This window comes from Mustelus asterias, chromosome 12 (genome assembly GCF_964213995.1).
Source record: "Mustelus asterias chromosome 12, sMusAst1.hap1.1, whole genome shotgun sequence".
In the NCBI taxonomy this organism is placed as follows: Eukaryota; Metazoa; Chordata; class Chondrichthyes; order Carcharhiniformes; family Triakidae; genus Mustelus; species Mustelus asterias.
Genome location: NC_135812.1, coordinates 36,052,601 through 36,058,554, shown reverse-complemented (window position 1 = coordinate 36,058,554; position 5,954 = coordinate 36,052,601). Strand labels below are relative to the sequence as shown.

General features: G+C 46.6%; 1 non-coding gene and 2 pseudogenes across 1 annotated transcript; all 3 read right to left on the bottom strand.

Annotated features, from left to right (window-relative positions):
* Positions 1-1,527: 1,527 nt before the first annotated feature.
* Positions 1,528-1,713, bottom strand: LOC144502130 (U2 spliceosomal RNA). The gene has a single exon (XR_013499272.1). It is a non-coding gene; the product is annotated as a U2 spliceosomal RNA (small nuclear RNA).
* A 1,196-nt stretch (positions 1,714-2,909) lies between these two features.
* On the bottom strand, positions 2,910-3,112 carry LOC144502088 (U2 spliceosomal RNA; annotated as a pseudogene).
* Positions 3,113-3,369: 257 nt separating this feature from the next.
* LOC144502184 (U2 spliceosomal RNA) lies at positions 3,370-3,499 on the bottom strand (annotated as a pseudogene).
* Between the last annotated feature and the right edge of the window lie 2,455 nt (positions 3,500-5,954).

Sequence of the window (5,954 nt, the reverse complement as noted above, 5' to 3'; positions counted from 1 at the left end):
GCTCCAGGCTTTTGGGCGCGTTAAGCCCCACCCACAGGCTTCTGCAGTGAGCAACAGGCTCGCTCAGAATTTTGCAGCCAGAGTGCATATGGTGGGGCCTAAAACCACACCCAAAATACAGATCTGAAACTCTCAGTTTCAAGTCCGCCCAGCACTAAGACAAAAAATGGTAAAATACCGCTCTAAGTGTCAAAAACAGAAATGTTGGTCCAGCACAAACATATCTCCGCTTGATTGGCCTGAACCTGTGGGAAAAATATTAAAACTGTTGCTTTTATTACTTTAAGCATGTATCTGAGAGGGAAATCTGTCCATCTTGCCAGATGTTGAAGGGTTAAAACTCTGAGCCCCCACCAGGTATGCTGTGTTTTTATTTAGTTTCTCTTACAATTAGTTACCCCTCTCTGCTAAATCCATTGACACCTTCAGTCAGGTAGGATTTCACAGGAGTTATTCTCCTTCCAATGTTTTGCACATTATATCATTTGTTAAGTATGAGTTTAAACTGTAGATGAATTTTTTTTAAAATTTCAAAAATATACTTTATTCATAAAAAAACCTCTCAAATAAAACATTGCAAAACAGTAGTTCCAAAAGTTACAAACAGTGCAAAAAAATAATCATTTTTACAGTACAATACAGTGCTTATTTACAAAACATTACATTCATTACATTTCATTACTTAAAACTATGTACATACATCAGAGTTTACTGTGTGCTGTTATTTTTCAGATTAGCACACAGTTATGCAGGCCGAGGGTATTCTGCAGTTACCAGGCCCTCAGTCTGCCTCGGTTGAAAGGCTTTACACGGTGGCCTATCCCCATTGTGCCTTTGCAGCGGCTGCCCCAAGCTTGAGCGCTTCCCTGAGCACGTAGTCCTGGACCTTGGAATGTGCCAGTCTGCAACACTCGGTTGAGGACAATTCTTTCAGCTGGAAGATCAGCAAGTTTCGGGCGGACCAAAGTGCGTCCTTCACCGAGTTGATGACCCTCCAGCAGCAGTTGATATTTGTCTCGGTGTGTGTCCCTGGAAACAGCCCGTAGAGCACAGAGTCCTGCGTCACCGAGCTGCTCGGGACGAACCTCAACAAATACCACTGCATCTCACTCCAGACCTTCTTTGCAAAGGCACATTCCACAAGGAGGTGTGCGACTTCGAGGGCAGCGTGCAGTGAGGTTGAGACCTCGAGCATGCATAAAGGATCTGATGGGGAGTGCACTTCTCACCACCAGCCAAGCCAGGTCTTGGTGCTTGTTTGTGAGTTCTGGTGATGAGGCATTCTGCCAGATGACATTGACAGTCTGCTCAGGGAACCATCCGACAGGATCCGCCATCTCCTTTTCTCTCAGGGCCTCGAGGACATTACGTGCTGACCACTCCTTGATCGCCGATTAATTTTTAAAAATACTTTTCCAATTCAATCAAATCAAGTCCAATTCAGAGTCTCAACAAGTTGAGACATTTCCGATCCAAGCTGACAAGACAGGGCCTCCACTCCTGTCTTCGGCCTGATCTACATGAGCCAAGCTGATTGGAGTAGGTGCAGACTCACCTCCTCCAAGGCTTGATCTCATTTGCATCTTAGCCAAAAGGCCAAGATGCCGCTTTTAAAAATTGCTTCAAATGAAACTTAAATGTAACCTAATGACCTCAACCAAGCGCAGCTTGTCCATACTACACTTGATCTTAGCCAAAAGGCCGAGAGCGGATCGCCGATGAATTTTTAAAAATATACTTTTCCAATTCAATCAAATCAAGTACAATTCAGAGTCTCAACAAGTTGAGATATTTCCGATCCAGGCTGACAAGACAGGGTATGCAACCCCTACCCTGTCTTGGGCCTGATCTACATGAGCCACGCTGATTGGAGTAGGCGGAGGTTTCCTCCTCCAAAGCTTGATCTCATTTGCATCTTAGCCAAAAGGCCGAGATGCCGCTTTTAAAAATTGCTTCATATGAAAAGGAAGCTTAAATGCAACCCAATGACCTCAACCAAGTGCAGCATCAGCAGACCACACTTGATCTTAGCCAAAAGGCCGAGAAGCGATCGCCGATGAATTTTTAAAAAATACTTTTCCAATTCAATCAAATCCAGTCCAATTCAGAGTCTCAACAAGTTGAGACATTTCCGATCCAGGCTGACAAGACAGGGCATGCAATCCTCTACCCTGTCTTGGGCCTGATCTACATGAGCCAAGCTGATTGGAGTAGGCAGACATCTCCGCCCCCCCAGGCTTGATCTCATTTGAATCTTAGCCAAAAGGCCGTGATACCGCTTTTAAAAATTGCTTCATATGAAGCATATGAAGCTTAAATGCAACCCAATGGCCACTACCAAGTGCAGCATCTGCAGACTACACTTGATCTTAGCCAAAAGGCTACTTCTTGCAGACAAAGTTGTCAGGGAGACTAAATTGCTCCCTCGCCGATGAATTTTTTAAAAAAAATACTTTTCCAATTCAATCAAATCAAATCCAATTCAGAGTCTCAACAAGTTGAGACATTTCAGGTCCAGGCTGACAAGACAGGGCGAGCGACCAAACCACCCTGTCCTGGGCCTGATCTACATGAGTCAAGCTGATTGGAGAAGGGGGAGGTTCCTCCTCCAGGACTTGAGCTCATTTGCATCTTAGCCAAAAGGCCGAGATGCCGCTTTTAAAAATTGCTTCATATGAAACATATGAAGCCTCAGTGCAACCCAATGACCTCGACCAAGCGCGGCCGACCATGGGCTGCCATCCATACACTTGATCTTAGCCTCCCTCGCCGATGAATTTTTTTAAAATACTTTTCCAATTCAATCAAATCAAATCCAATTCAGAGTCTCAACAAGTTGAGACATTTCAGATCCAGGCTGACAAGACAGGGCGAGCGACCAAATCACCCTGTCCTGGGCCTGATCTACATGAGCCAAGTTGATTGGAGGAGCAAAGCAACACCTCCTCCAAGACTTGTGCTCATTTGCATCTTAGCCAAAAGGCCGGGATGCAGCTTTTAAAAATTGCTTCATATGAAACATATGAAGCTTCAATGTAACCCAATGACCTCAACCAAGTGCAGCATCCAATCCATACTACACTTGATCTTAGCCAAAAGGCCGAGAAGCGATCTGATAAGAACAGATACTACACTTGATCTTAGCCAAAAGGCCTCCCTCGCCGATGAATTTTTTTTTTTATACTTTTCCAATTCAATCAAATCAAATCCAATTCAGAGTCTCAACAAGTTGAGACATTTCCGATCCAGGTTGACAAGACAGGGCGGGCGACTAAACCACCCTGTCCTGGGCCTGATCTACATGAGTCAAGCTGATTGGAGAAGGGGGAGGATCCTCCTCCAAGACTTGAGCTCATTTGCATCTTAGCCAAAAGGCCGAGATGCCGCTTTTAAAAATTGCTTCATATGAAACATATGAAGCCTCAGTGTAACCCCATGACCTCAACCAAGTGCAGATCCGATACTACACTTGATCTTAGCCAAAAGGCCGAGAAGCGATCGCCGATGAATGCTACAGGTGATTGTGCTTGAGGACATATTCCACCTTGTGGAAAGTCTCAACTTGTGCTGCTAATCCTGGACTCCAATCATTCACATTCCAATTACATTGTAGCTTGAATGACATTGAAAAGCTGAGAGACACAGGAGAATTGTCAGCAAAAAGTAACATCGATTGTTAAAGAATTTAAAGGAGAATAATCTGTTACGTTATTCACCTATTTATAATTCTTCCGGCTCCAAACTACTAGCTGCATTCAGACATCATGCAAAGCAGCCTCATCTGCTGCAGCTTAATTTGCATGGATTTATTGAGTTCCAACTTTGCACGACACACTTGTCTTAGGGAGGAACCACAAACCAGTGTACTGGAGCAATAAAAATCACTTTTTTTATTCTTGCAGGGATGTGGATGTTGCTGGCTAGACCAACATTTATTGCCCACCCTTAATGCCCTTGAGAAGATGGTGGTGAGCTGCCTTCTTGAACTATTGCAGTCCAAGTGGTGTTGGTACACCCACAGTTCTTGGGGCGGGGGGGAGTTCCAGGATTTTGATCCAGTGACAGTGAAGGAACGGTGTTATATTTCCAAGTCAGGATGATGTGTGGCTTGGAGGGGAACTTGCAGGTGTTGGTGTTCCCATGCATCTTTTGTTAAATTCATTTATAGGACGCATTGTATAATAAGGGACTTTAAGGGACAAACATAGGGAGAATCATGTGACCTGATCGGTCAAAGGGAACAAGTGCAGGGATCTTGGTGCAGAGCGTGGGCTTTTGCAGCCAGAACAGATCCTGGAGCTAGAAGTGTTAATGTTGTAAAAGTACTCTGTATATAGTTATCTGCTTGCAAATAAACAAGTATAGTTTGTTATACCAACTGGTGGTTGCTAATCCTTGCAATTACTATGGTAGAATGGAAGGCATTTCATCTTGTGCCAAACAAATAAACTAAATTTTTTTTAAAACTCGGGGACAAAGCAAGAAGGGCAGCCCCCAAAGAGAAGGGGTCTGCCCAAAACAAAAGACAAAAAGGAAACTTAAAACATTAAACCAAAATGTAATTAAAAGGGTCAATAATACACGCCAGCCCCTGCGAAGCCCAATGGGCATGGAAGCCCTTGAGGGTGCCTGTGGACTCTGCATGCTTCCTCTCCAGGGACACCCGGCCACGAATATAGCCGCGGTGGAGGGGTAGACAGTCAGGTTGGACGAACCACTTGGTTGCCTGCTGCCTGGACCTGTTTATGGCAAGCTTGGACTGGCCCAGGGACAGGTTCATGAGGAGGTCCTTCACCTTCCCCAACCCGCTCCGCACCGGGTGTCCATAGATCAGGAGTGTGGGACTGAAGTGCAAACAAAACATCAATAAAAGATTTTTTAAGTAATTAGAAAGTGAGTGCAGCCTATAACACGAAACATAGACATGGTCCATGGACTCTGCAAAATCGCAAAAAGGGCAAGTTTCTGGGGGGCCCATGAATCGGTGCAACTTATAGTTGTTTGGTACTGCTGCGTGCACAAATCTCCACCCCAGGTCCCCCATGTAGGATCCCTCCATAGAGGGACCTCCACTGGGGTCCTCCACCCTGGGCAACAATAAGGATGGCCAAGGCATGTCTGAGCAACGGGTAGTGTAAGGCGTGCAGCAGCAGCCCACACAGGAAATCCCTCTGTGCAGTGGCAAAGGGCACAGAGAGCATTTCCACGAGGCAGCTCAAACTGTGGGGCCCCAGCTCTGGGAAGGAGGGTCTGGGTTTAAGCTCAATGTGACATCGGGTCCAAGCGTTGCAGTTCTGAGGTCATGGATGGCATCAGTCGTGAGCTGAACGCCCACCGCCATGCACTCAGCCAGCTTATGGAATGAGATCTAGCCCACTCCTCCATCACCCAGCACATCTCTGACCCTGGTCACCCTGGCAGCAACAGCCCACCTCTCCGCCAGCCACTGGAAATTATATTGGTGGAGGAGCAGATGCCTGAGCAGCGGCTTCCGAACAACTGCCGCTACTCCAGACGGGAGAGCTGTGGCGTGAGGCGACTGGTCCCAGACTTTAAGAAGTCCTGGTAAAAGACGGGCAACACCTGCAAGGGGCCCCAAAGACCCCTCAAGCTTGTGAACAGGAATTGCATGTCATAATTCAGGCCACACACCTGGTGGAAGAAATACATTGCCAGGGCACACCATTGAGGAGGAGGCTCTACGTAAAGGTATCACTGCAGGGTTTTAAAGCGGAAGGTCGCCATCTGGGTGCGAAGGCACACCAGTGTCTGACCACCCTCCCTAAATGGGAGATTCAGAACCGCACCACGACCCAGTGCAGTATTTTGTCCCAGACAAAATTTCAAGGCGGCACGGTGGCACAGTGGTTTGCACTGCTGCCTCACAGTGCCAGGGACCCGGGTTCGATTCCCGGCTTGGGTCACTGACTGTGCGGAGTTTGCACATTCTCCCT